A 14,218-nucleotide genomic window follows, 5' to 3' on the forward strand; every position below is an offset into this window, starting at 1 on the left:
AGTGAGTCTGGAGGCAATAAAAAGAGCAAAGGATTCTCAGCTAAGCATGATGTGAAGTCAGACTTTGATATAGTCAACTAGAAAGAGTATCTTAGGGTAAATAGTATTTTCTTATATGTATAAAGTGTATTTTTTACTCTCAATTTGATAAATCCTATGTGCAGATATCTCATGCCTTCCCTTATCCTTTCTTAAACTAAACATGACTGTGGCTTCCAAAATATCTTTATTGTTCAGACTCTCAGGGGTGGATTGACTAACAGTCAACTGGTAGTGCCTAGATGAACTGAATCAGCATGGTCTCCGCGTGGAGGATCCACCTGAGGATTGTTGCCAATAGCCATAAGAAGAGAACTGGAGGCGAAGATCACCCTGTTGATTTTCGAGGAGAAGCTTGCTGCGGATGGTTTCCTGATGCAAACTAGGCTGTTCTCCTCAGGCAGGGAGCTCTGGACCTCACTGTTGCTGGGAATGGCTGCTGTTTTCATCAGGGGAGCTCTGTTTGTCTCCGTGAGCATCACTTCCTGACTCCAATGTGAATCTCTCAACTTAGTGGCACAAATCCTTCATCTCACTGGCATAGGCTTTCTGGCTTCCACCACTGGCCTTTGAGGCCTCCCAGTGCAGATCTTCAATACAGACAAGCCTGAGACATTGCCTAGGCCACTGGCTGGATTCATGGAGGACATTGCCTTGAACTCTAAGCCTTCAGCTGGACTTGTGTGGGAAACTGCTGGGATCTAGGCCCTCAGCTGGATTCTTTGGGTCTCTAGTGTGCAGTTAATCTCTTATACTCCTTTCTATTTGACTTTTTGAGTAATTATAAAATAATCTTAGAAATTATGTGTCCTGTATTTAATGTATTCCCTTGCCAAATCATGCTGACTACAACACTATCCTTATTTTATTTGTACTGTACATTGGCTCCATTTTCTTCTTTATCTTCTTGCTGGGTTCTGAAAAGCCAGTCATTCTCAAGAAGCTATCTTTGGCTCATTGCTCTTTTCTCTGACTGATTTTTATCTACTCTTATAGTTTGACTTTTATGCAAATAACACCTAAATCTATGACTGCAACTCAGAAATTGCCCAAGGTTTGGGTTAATTTTCTGAGTTTTTACTTATCAACTGCTGGATATTCTATATGTCCTACAAGGTCAATCAGGACCTAAAATGATTTCTCATCTTCTCACAAAGATCTATTTGTACTTCTTATATTTTCCACTTCAGTTGTACAATTTTTAGATCTATCTGATAAGGCAGAGTTTATCCTGTGGAGAGTTGCCGAGAGTATCTACCTAAACTCTTTGCAACCTTCAGTCCTGTGCTAAAAGAATGTTGCCATGACAATAGTATTTTTATCTTTTGTAAAGTAGTAAAGTAATTAATAACAAAATAATATTAGTCAAGACTCTAGAAATAGCACTCAAAATACATGAAGGGAATGGAAAACCTATTGATAGACCATGCCGGTGTTATAGGAGAAAAACATAGATTGTAAAATAAAACCTTATCTACTGGGTTTACTTTCATTTCTGTGGCAGTTCTGAAGTATTTTGAGAATCCTATTTGGACATTCGTAACAGAGTTTGAAAGCCACTTGACTAGAGAATAAAATTCTCTTCTTGGTATGGCATGCACACCGCTCAGTGGCAAATTATTTCCCACTTCACCATTTACCTCTCTGGCAATTTTCTCATGCTATTAGCCATTCTCTGTTTTTGATTACACTTCTCATTTGGGCATTTATTATTCAACTTTAAGATTTAAATCAGATGGCATATTACTCATTCATTTAGTCAAGCATTCAGGTGTCACCACAATAAATAAAATATTTGTCCTCATGGAGTACATAATCTTGTATAGGGGGGAGGATAGTAAACAAACAAATACACAAAGCACAGTCAAAGAACTACTTGAATCACTTTTTGTTAGTGACATGTAAGCTGTTCAAAATATATTAAATAGCCATCTTTTACAATGCCATATACAATGGTACATATTTTCGCAATCTTATTTTAATTCTCAAAATTATATTAAGAAACACATATTGCTCAGTGAATTTTGTAGATGATGAGACAAAAGCTTAGAGAGACGAACTTACTTACGGATGCAAAACTGGTGAGTATCAGAATCTGAATACAAATCCAGAAATGTCCAATTTCACATGCCTTCCATTTTATGATACTATTGTTTTTCTGGAGGTATAAAAACAAAAGGGGATCCCTCCGTATCTCAAGTTAATTCATGTGCTTAATTTTTTCATCTGAGATGGTTTTGCTAAATTCTAGCAAGTTTAGAGGAAGTTTTGAAATATAGTACTTTAGAATTCAAAGGATTTAATCAGGTTACTGAATCTGCAAAATATGCTCTTAAAGCCCTACTGGTGTGAGCAATACCAAAGAACAGTCTCCAGCTGCGTCTGTTAGAATAAAATGGCTAGAGGTGGTAGAGAGAAAGTATAAATGGTTTACTGAACACCTGTTATTCAAGGCATTCAGTGCTATCAAACATCAAATTAAACTTCCAATTATTCATTTTGAAAATCCTTATAGCTTTGCAAGAAAATTCTCAAATAAAAGATAAAAAACATAATCACTAACATATGATTTAATAGAAATCTGTGTTTGATACAAAAATATAATGAGAATAAATGGAATAAACCATGTCAAAACTTGGCACTTGAGAGACTGGAAGGTAGGTGACTGTTGCCCAGATGCAAGAAAAACACTCCATACAATTTGACAGAAGTATAAAGCATTTTCTTATAGTGTCCAAATAAATGCTCTTCTTGAACTTGACAACAAAAATTTTTAAAAGAAAACAAACTCAACAAAGCTCAAGTTCATGTTTGACTCCAATTTATTTTTTAATTACTTCTAAAAAATGAAACCATAAGGAAATTTGGTATTATTTGGACAGATATGATTTTCCATGAGTAGAGAAATACACCCTTACAATCACTTTTTGTTGCCATTAAAACTTAAGTTGAAAAACTACCTCCTTGTTGGAAAATAAAGGAAAAACTATTTACTATCTTTGTATCTCATTTTCTAATATACAAAGTGTTTTTAAAAACCTGTGTAAATAGGTTATCTAAAAATATTGTAGTATGTTTAAATACTTACAATATTTCTTTTTAAGATCAGAGATTATTATTTTATCAGTTTGATTTGATTTTCTAATGTAGAAAAGCAAATTGTAATAAATCACACTTGGAAAAATTATCTCATTATCTACATATTGGTACAATATGTACATTGGAATTTACTCATGTGCACAATTAACCAAGCTATATGTCATTGTATAATTTATTTGATATATTGATATTGAATCACCATTTTAATTGCTGGCAAATATTCTGTTGAATGGATATTCTAACTCAATTTGGGGTATTAAATTAACTTCAGGATTTTTCTATATTATTAATATTTATTTGTCTTGTTTAAAAACATCAAGTTTTTATATAATGAAAGCCTTTTTTATGATTATACAATCAACTTATAGAAGACTATATTAGCAAACTTGGGGTTTGTACCTTCATATTTTAAAATGAACAAATGTCTGAAGTCAGTTTTATTTAGATTCATGAAACAGGTAACAAAACTGACATAACAAGGGTTTTTTCTTAATCTATTACATATCTTCATAGAAATTCTTCAAGACAATTATTTTTCTTACTTTATAAAAAAAAGAAAGTGTTGCTCAATGTGTTTAAGGAAAACTATCCTGGCTTTAAAAAATGGGCATCTACAGGGTCTATGAGGTTTCAATAAAACAGGTTTTTAGGGGAGAGACTAACTTCTGTCTTAGGCACAGTGGGATTACACTGGAGCCTTCCATTGCAGGACACACAAGTTGACTTCCATGGTAGGCAAGTGAACACAGATATGTAACTTGGAAGAGAATAATTGGTATCTTTTAAAGATTCCAATTCAGTAGGCCGAAGCTTATCAACGGACTTGAAGTGATGTTTGTGAAGAGATTATCCCAGGGATGTTTACTACATGTGTGCAAAGGGATGCTAATACAGGATCTTGGAGGAACAGATATCTTTATCAAGAAAAGGAAAGGCAAATCAGGCAAGAAAGAAGGAGGTGGGGAGGAAATATCAGAGGAGATAGTCACTGAAATAAAGGAAGGAGATGTTTGATGTCCTAGGGTTGAAAGGGAATTTAAGTGGGTTGATGAGCGGCTGTTTGACTTAGTAGAAATAACTCCTTTAGTAACAATATGCAAAATGGGAAATATTTTGCTACTCTTTGACAAACTATATTAACAAAGCTCCTATATAGGTGGGTAGAAGAAACAGGCAGTTTGCCATGAAAAATCTCAAAGGACTGTCTCAGTGTGCCCAGCCCTGGTGAGAATAGTTGCATAGAAATTTGACACAAAATGTTTCTCACCCATCAGAAGGGCAACAGATATGGCCTGTCCATTTCCTTACATCCCAGATCTGGGAAAGCAACATGAGGCTCACTCTTGCTGTCTCTCCTCCAACACATTAACTATCAAAATACACTAAGCAATGAATGGTCAAATTAAACCAGTAAATAATAGAGTACAAGAGAATCAAAATGCTAAGTCATGACGATGGCATCTACCTGTTCTGATGGGCATATCATTTCTATTTTCTAAGAGCAAGGAGGAAAAAAATCCAGAATTTTGGTTTTGAGCAGTTTGTAATTTGTTACCAAATAATTCTGTCTGTTTTTAAAATGTGAAACAAAGCCAAAAGGGCTTTGAGGAGAATCATGTAGACATTACCATGTTTACTTCACATCCCTTCAATGCATAACCTTTAAACAGCTCAGCCCTGTTGTTCATCCCCAGCTGCCCTGCCACAGAAGGCTTACAGGGAAAAAATGTAATTGTGATTTCTTGACATCCACAGATGTTTCTATCTGAAGGAGATAATTCTTTGCTCTGGCTCTCTATTATTTAGCAAAAAAATAACTATTTACATCTCCATTCCCTTATGTTTTTTAGTCAAAGTATTATTAAAACTAATGAAGTCACATGAAGCTCATGGCATTCTCATATTATGCTCAATAATGAACTGTGTTAAAAAGTACTTTTTATTACAAAAAACAAACATCTTTCATGCAAGTGCAAAGACACGTTTAGCATAATAATCTTTAACTTTCTCAAGCCATTTCCAAAATGGCATTACTAAATCTCATTCACAACTAGAATCTCAAAGATGATAAGCAAAGCACAGCTGAAGTTGGAGTTTGTTGATTTCCTCCCATGGATAATAAGGGTTTTTTTGCTTTCTCAGCATAGGATTCATTCACTTGTTCATTAATTCATTCAAGAAAAAAATATTGAAAGAAATGTTTCTTAATATTCCTTTTTGAAGGTCTTGAGCACTTAGAAAAGTGTAGTTAATTCTTGCACTGAAGGTGCTCACAGAGTAGCAGAGGAAGGTGGGTTAAAACTTGATAATTACACTCTGTAATCCTGCAGTAGGAATATGTGTGGCTGCCTGAAGTGTCGCTGTACATGGGTGTATATTTCAGGGGGCTCCTGTGTGCTGTCAGCCGAGTACCAGTGTGGCTGCGTTACTCCTAAACATAGCATCAAAAGATATTTTTGGATTGAACCACACATCTGACTAGCTCTAAGACACAATTCTGGCCAAAACTGGAAGAATTTTAAAACCAGGTATCTCCCCTCAAAGCCACATAAGGGATCAGCTAATATCCTATGGTGATTGATAAGGAAAAAGCTATATGGCCTATTAGACCTATATCTGTATGTAAGAAATCAATAAGGATATAAAATCAATTGATACTAAAATATTAATGAAAATGTTACAAATGTCAATCATAGGGCAATCATTAAAATAATCTGATTTAATGTTTATTGAGGAGATGTGGGGTTGAAAAAAATGAACAGAAGTCTCAGGCAATTAAACACCCAATACATATCCAGGATATTGTGTATATTCTTTAAGTGAATGATGGAAGAAAAATTAAAAATGCTATGTTTTTAAATATAAGGGACATTATACCTACTCATTATTTACATGACATTTAAGAAGCATAATATCAACTCTTTTAGTTTCATGATTCCATGTTTCCATTTAAGAGCAGTATGAAACAAAGCATAGTAAATCACGATATGGTAGAGACAAGCTGGAAGTCAAGACAAATTTCCTAGAAAGGAAACATTCAGCAAGAATAGAAGGGACTAATTCAACAATTCAGTCAGAATGATTGCAACAAAATGCTCATTATCGATATTAGTCTAGCTTAGAAAGTCAATTGTTGTTTCAATAAGAGTTGCTGATGAAAATCACCCTCTTTAGCAAAATAAAAATATTTGCTCCTCTTTACATTTAAAAATTGCATGATATTAAGGTTTGATATTTTATAAGTAATGCAGCATGATTTAATTTATTTTGTGAAGATTTTCCATCTGTTGGTGCTATAAACCCTTGAGCGAACTTGGGGGATTTTTGACTTATCTTGTTTCACAGATAAAATGGGAAGGATAGCAGTTAATTTCATTCCTGTCTGTGCTAAGACAATGATCTATAATCACCTGCAAAATCCCATGGAAAACTGAAAGGAAATTAGATACCATTGCAATTAAATAGTTTTTGTTAAGTGTACTTTCCTTAAGCTCAGAATGGATACTTAGTAAAATTTGCCAACATATAAAATTCCAAGTGGAGAACAACATAATACAATGCACAGTCATTTTCCTAGGTGTTCTTTTACCTTCTTTGATCAGACATGCAAGGAACAATTCAAATAGTAAATGATAATGTTATTCCATATCCACAAAATTTATAAATCCCTGGTTTAAATACCATGCTTGTGAAAAGTCTCACTGTTTCCAATTTCCTAAGCAGAAAACTGGGTGCCACAAGACTCTTTTCTCTCCTTCATCCCAAACATATACACTTTTTAAAATCCTAGATATTCAGTTTTGTTAATATGCCTGTTATATGTAATCTTCTCTTTCACTTACATCATTATTTTAACTTCATGTTTTTAAAGGGCTGATTTTTCTCCCCAAATTAAAGTCTTCTTCCTTTCAAAAGTCTGATCATGCCCATAACTCTGTATCCACCAAACTATGAATTTCAGAGTATGTTAAAACAAGAGTGTTATTTCTGTCTGGCACAAATATTACTATAAATGAATTGTAATGGCAGACACCAGAACTGTCACATTAGCTTTACTAGATAAATAAAATAGAAATTTCAGTCAACCCATTGTTTGCATGTTAATTATGCTGCAAAGGTTATTTAAATATTTCTTTTTGTAATTATTCTCTTAAAGCTTTTTAAGTTAATAACTTACTTTGGAAAACTAAGTCTCACAGAGAATGCAAGGGTTTTTGCCATCTTTTTCTTGTTGGAAATACTAATATAGAAATTAATCTGATTTTATGTTTCATAAAAGATTTCAGATATAACAATAGTGGAAATCAAGATCAAATGAGTTTACTCAGAAAGTAAAAAAAGAAAATTCAGTTTTAACATATACCAATAATTGGGTTGAATTTTAAGTACTACCTTCTAATCAATGAGTCCTACATTATAATAAACCATTTTAATATAAATTACAGATTCCTTTTAAGTCCTGTGTCCTTAGATATGACTCCATAAATACTTTTGAAAAATAAACTACACTAATGATGTTGTTGTAGAATCTTAAGTTGTATCCTGGTCTATAATGTGAACACATTATATATTTTTATTACTTTCTAACAAGTCACTTGTAGTAAAACTTTGTAACTGTTTGTAAAAGCAAACAGTGCTTTAGGCCAAGCAATACGCCGTCATACACACATACATATGCACACAATTATATACAAAATACATTCACTTAGATGCTATTTTTAGTGAGATATAATCTCATATATATGTATATGTATATTTGCACATCACTAAGAATGTATATAGTCTTAGAATCAGGATATATGTATAAATATATACATGTCAATATATCAATAAATATAGTCTTAAAATATACACAGATAAAATATAGATACTCTTTCTTAAATTCTATCTATGTATTGACAAAGAAAATTTCCACAGCAATTCTGGCATTGTTCTTACCCATAATTTATGGATAAGAAAAAACTTAGGGGAAGAGTGTTTAGTCAACTAATAGTCAGTATGTGGCAGAGACTAGTATGTAGATAAATAATTTGGTTCCATAATTTATGATCTTAGCCATATTCAAACTGTCTCATATTTGTTAAAAAAAAAACAAGCTTTCTAATCAATTCAGCTATTTGAACCTTTCTTTAATATACTTACCAGAATTTTAATGATTTCATATGTCTTTGCATTTAAATTTCCCATTAGAGTAAGTTAGGAAAAATTACAATCCTAAAATATTTTAAATGACTAAAAGATACAGTGTGTGTAAGAGCATTTCCTAAAAGAATCTGGAACTCAATAAGCATTCATTATTAACTACTATTACTGTGACTGCGGACTCTGTTGTTCCTGTAATTTATCATATTATAGTTCAACACAATACATCTTACTATGAGTGCTTACAATATTTTGAAATTTCTTTATCATTCACAAAGAGAATGCTTAACCCTGAATTGTACAGAGCAGTGGTTAAAGAAGCCTATCTTTTTCTCTCACAACTCAAGAAGTCTTGGATCTACAAGAATGCTAACGCTCCATCACTTGCGATGTCACTACTTGGTCCTTGAAACATTGAATTTGTCTGGACTATAACAATAGCACCTAACTGCTCTTGCATCTTGTTCTCCTGTTCTCTAGAATATATTCTCAACACAGTAGCACTGCCATCCTCTGTTTAAAGGGTGGGTTAGGAAGTTGTGTGATCTGGCTTCCTCCCACTTCTTGCTCCCACCACTTTGGCCTCAATGAGCACTTTCTTCCTTAAACATGTAAAGTGCTTCCTCCTTAGGGATTCACACTTGCTTTGCTCACTGACTCCGAATCTCTTAATGCACATGACTGCTTAGTTTCTCATCTACTTCCATTTTCTAGCTTGAAAATACCATCTTCTCCAGGGTTAAACATGATATCCTAGTTTAAAATTGTAAACTATACACCTCTTCTTCCTAATCTGTCATTCTAGATTTCTCTTACTCTATTTTATACATCTTCTTTTCCCGTAGCACTTATCATCTTATAACATACTACATAGAATTATTATTTTATATATTTATATACAGTTATGGGTTTTCTTTCCTGAGATAAAAGTTTCAAGGGTAGGAATATATTTTGTTTACTGATATACCCTCAAATGGCTAGAAAAATCTGTACTACATAACAGTCACTCAATGTAGGCTCATTTAATAAATGAATAGATAAATAAACTTCATACACTGAATTCATCAACTATTTACTAAGCACCACTTAGATACCTAATTCAGAAAATAAATTACAACTTTTATAAAAAAGTACAGAGGCTCTAATATTTCCATATGATTACCATCACCAACATAACTTTTGTCACTGAATGTTGGAATGATAGAATGAATAGTACATTAGTTGTCTATTAAAGAGTACTACAGGTCTCTGACATATGAGAGACCTTTGTTCCATAAAAAGAATAGGATATTTGTATATTCTATATTTTTACTACAACAAAGACACTTGTAGTTTATTTAAATAAATGACATGAGGAAATATTTAAATCCATCAAAAAAACTTTTCCAGCCATCTTGGAAAAACATTTGCTTTAAATATAGAAGAACAAATAGGGTACAATAAAATTGTGCATAGTGAAGAAATTTGTGTCATTTAGAGTCAGTCATTCAGAAACACTCTTCTTTTCCAAATTTCCATCATTTGATAATTCTCTGATTAAAAAGTGAGAATCAGAAACAATGCTACATGCGTGTAGTCTCAGAACTCCCAAGGCTGAAGCAGGATGATCAGTTATGTCCAGGAGTAGGGGCTAGCTGGTAACATAGCAAGATGACATAGCAAAAAAATGTGAGGAAGAGAGATGAGTGATGATTACAAGCACCCCCAAATACTTCTACTATAAATTGATAAATCCAGAAAAAAGTGACAATGATTGAAATCATATCTGAATGTTAGCACTGTTACTAATGCGCTTATATGTAAAATGATATTATTCTCTTATGGATTAAAGCATCCACAAAGCTTGAAACGATTTAATTTCCTACAAGTGTAGAAAAAGATGCAAATTATCTTCATTTTGAATAGATGAAGAAGGTGTTAATGGATCAAAAAGAAATTTAGTGAACTATAATTTTCAGCAGAAAAATGGCACAGTAAAGATGAAGGAAAGAAAGGACAAATAAAGGGAATGAAAAAGAGGAAGAAAATATAAAACACATAGGGACAAACAAGTAGAGAACATACTGAATCCAGAATCCAGAGTGCCACCTACACGGATAGTGGGTCCCCAACCAGTGGATTAGATAATAGGAGACAAGAGTATCATTCTTACTGCTAAATAATTATTTTATTCTTGCCCCAGGTGAAAGTTGGAACACAAAGAAACAAGTAAAATAAAATAATAAATGCTCCCATACTATGTGTCTATATTTAAACAAGTAATTGACAAAACCTACTTTATTTTTTAATTCTTATTTTTACTAGTAAATGTTTGCAGTACATCATGATTGTGGGGAGTCAGGACATGTACATAACACATCTGGGTTCTTTTAACATTTTCCCCTTCACTTTCTCATGCTTCCTTCATCTCTTTGTCCCCTTCTCGTTTTCAAAAGATCTATCTTTCTGTTTTCCATGGTCTATCTTTTGTTTTGCTCTTTAACTTATTAATACTTTGAGTTTTCTCAAATGAGAGAGACCATACAATATTTAAGCTTGTGTATCTGATTTTTTTTCACTTAACTTTATGATCTCAAGCTGCATCCATTTTCCTACAAATGACTCAACTTTATCTTTCTTCATACCAGAGTAGTACTCTATTGTATATAAATACATCCTTTTCTTTATCCATGCATTTGTTGATGGACATATAGGTTGCTTCCAAGATTTAGTTATTATGAATTGTGCTGCTATAAAAAGGAGTATGCATGTATCACTGTGTGCATGTATGATGTCTTTGACACTTCTGGGAAGATACCTAGAAGAGGAATAGCTGGATTGGATGGAATGTCTATTTTTCGATTTTTGAGGAATCCCCATAATGATTTCCATAATAATGTTATTAGTTTACATTCCCATCAGCAAATTAGAAGGAACTGCTTTGTTCCATATTTCATACTACATGAATTTCATGCCATTCACAGAGATTCAAAATCTACTAAAAATCTATATATCATTTTCACAAAACAAATTTATATGGCAGATCAAATAGTTTTTAAATGAATGTAAATATTTCTGAAATGAATCCAAAATAAGATACATACAATTTCCATCAATCTCTATGAGTGGAATATGTCTACTAACAGAAAATTAAATCTATTTAAATATGTTCTCTTTGTCTCTAATGCTATTTTACATAGTCTCACCTATAGTAAATTTTGTTAGATAATAACTGCTTCATTTGGTTGTTACACAATATAGTTCAAGTCATAATAATTCAAGATGTCATGTATCTTCTTTTTTTTTCTCTTCTGTGATTGTAATTACAACAAAAACATTGAAAACGATGACCTATTTTCTGCTATTTTGTGAGAGATGATTGAAATTTACCTTCCTGGGGTGAATTAATTCATTGTTTAATATTTTAATTATAGTTATATGCCAGTACACAAGCTTGGACATGGTGTCACATGCAGTCACATCAACAATTCAATTGCATCTGTCGGTAATATTGTAAACATCTACTCTTCTTGTGTAACTCGAGTGTATCAAACTCACTATGTCTGAAATAATAATCTACTGCTCTAATGAAGCTTTATATTTTTATTTTGTGAGAAAAATAGAATAATTTTATCTAATTTGATAATTATCATTATAATATGACTGAAGCAATTGAATTTATCAAAACATACTGAAAAATTGAAAGCCATAGTATATTGCTTAAATTCCAATTATATAGTAATATTTGTCCTCTGATCTCAGTTTCTGTGTTTAAGATTGCTATTTATAACCTAAAATTGTATGCCTCTTGTCAGTGGTTCTTTTCAGAACCCAGTAATATACCAGTACACACTTCTTTCAGTGCTACACATTGTGGTGTTGATTATAATCTTTTATTTTCTTATCAGTTTTCAACAGGACAGTGTAAAATCCTTCACAGATTGAGTTCTTTCTTGAGATAGATTTGTTGCTTACTGGAAGCTTAACCCCTACCACTCCTTTACAGAAAATCCTCAAATATAGCCTAAAACCTGGACTAGAATAGGTCTAGTCCTAAACATCATGTAATCCAGGGAAACGTGGTATCTCTCTTGGTTATAAGTAAACATTTTACTTCCTTTCTATTTCCATTGATTGGTTTAGGCATGTGTATTAGACAAGGAAGAAGGGAAGCCTTTGGGGCTTCTGGAAAAATGCTTAGTAAATCATAAAGACAACACAAAAAGGAGTTGTCTGCTCTCTTTCTTTGATGATTTTTGCATCTGCAAGTGATATATTTATAACTGTGACAATGATTTAGCAACCATAAAGGTAGTTTTCCAGACACACTGAGGAAGCACTAAAAAAGGTGTTTCCTTTCTTCTGTTTATTATCTAGCTACTGAAAGTCACACATTCTTGTTATAAGAAATAATTTTCTTTATATTTAAGCAAAATTTGTTGGATGTTTCTGATACTGTCAAAGGTGCCCTAGATTATATAGGATTTTCCACTATATTGAGTAGGCCCTCAGATATGTTAAATAATACATTTTGGTTTTCTCTGCAGAATGTGAATATTAGGCAGGAAAATTTAGCAAAAATATTATCTTATGTATCAGAGAGACACCTTTCAGGATTTCTAAAATAGCAACTGCAATATGAATTTCCAATAACCAACATTCCGACAAGTAAAGTGTATGTAAATATGATGGGTTGAATCAACAAACTGCTTACTTCTGCCTTATTAACAAAGCATTTTAGGCTGAGAAAGGAAAAAGACAGAATATGTGATTGTTGTTATTTCATGTTTGCAGTATTGAATTTAAGGCGCAGTTCAGTGTACAAAGCAAATCTTAATTATTTCTATTTTGATTTAGCTATTAAAGGAGAAAGCCTCAAAAGTAGTTTATACAGTTTCTTTTCTGACATTTAAATTTATTAATACTTTCAGTTCCAGCCAGTGTGGTTCATTTTCAAATATTGGTTTATACCAGATGAATCGTACACTGAATTCTTCAAGAAGATATTGCACAGTGTTCGTATCAGACTCTCCCTTTTGAGTCAAGTGTCATCATCTCACTATATTATTAGTAGGTAGGAATAAAAGGCTCATATACCTGATGGACAGCCTTGAAATTCTGTTTGTAGCCTGCAGCTGAGTAGAAAATTAAAATTCACAGATGTGGGCTGGGGATTTAGCTCAGCAGCACTGCTCCTGCCTTGTAGGTACAAGGTCCAGTTCGATCCCCAGTACCCACCCAAAATACACAGGTGCAAAAAACAGCTTTCTGACTTGTATGCTAATTTCTCCTGCATGAGTCTATTAATCAAGTCATTATTTTCACCAGGTTGCTCATGAGTTCCTTAGAAGTTCTCAAAATGAATGATCAAGAACAGCTAGAAAAAATGAGGAATAATTATTGCTTGGACAGAAATAAAATATATATATATATATATATATATATATATATATATATATATGCACACATAACTATAGTATTTCTTGTCAGAAAGAATTTTTCTTCTGGCCAAATATATATACAAGAATCTGCCAGCAGTCACAGTTATGTTACATAAAAAGTTAAGGAGCTAATAAATAATTAAAGCCTGAGCGTTCCTCCTGCCTTTTGAACCATTAAATTATATGACTGGTCAAATATTCTAAATTATTACTGTAGAAACATCTTTTTTGTTAGTATGTTTATCACAACATAATAATTAAACACTTTGACATGAAAACAATTGTCAAATAATGGATAAAATGGTTCCAAGACTTATTACTGGGCTGAAGATTTAGCTCAGTTGTTCTGCCACCTGTCTCGCAAGTGCAAGGTCCTGAGTTCGATCCCCAATACCAATAAAAAAAAATAAAAATAAAGAATTATTATTATACTTAAATTTCACAGAGTAATTGCCCATTTCCATCTTCCTCATCTTCAGCTGTTCTTACACTGCCTGGGAAAGAGTAAATGCTCAGGA

At 32.8% G+C, this 14,218-nt stretch overlaps 1 protein-coding gene across 16 annotated transcripts in view; it reads right to left on the reverse strand.

Annotated features, from left to right (window-relative positions):
* The window catches only part of Prr16 (proline rich 16), a 344,117-nt gene that overhangs the window by 102,071 nt on the left and 227,828 nt on the right, over positions 1-14,218 (reverse strand). For 14 of the 16 annotated variants that reach the window (XR_015444698.1, XR_015444697.1, XR_015444705.1 and 11 more), the window contains one exon: positions 1-14,218. This exon is cut by the window's left edge and continues 11,979 nt beyond it; it is cut by the window's right edge. The exons of the other annotated variants lie outside the window; for them this stretch is intronic. The gene's annotated coding sequence lies outside the window, so the exon portion shown is untranslated. 16 annotated transcript variants of the gene reach the window in all.

This window comes from Heterocephalus glaber, unplaced genomic scaffold (genome assembly GCF_053883595.1).
Source record: "Heterocephalus glaber isolate CG9 unplaced genomic scaffold, H.glaber_assembly_v1.0 deba00001606, whole genome shotgun sequence".
Classification (NCBI taxonomy): Eukaryota; Metazoa; Chordata; class Mammalia; order Rodentia; family Bathyergidae; genus Heterocephalus; species Heterocephalus glaber.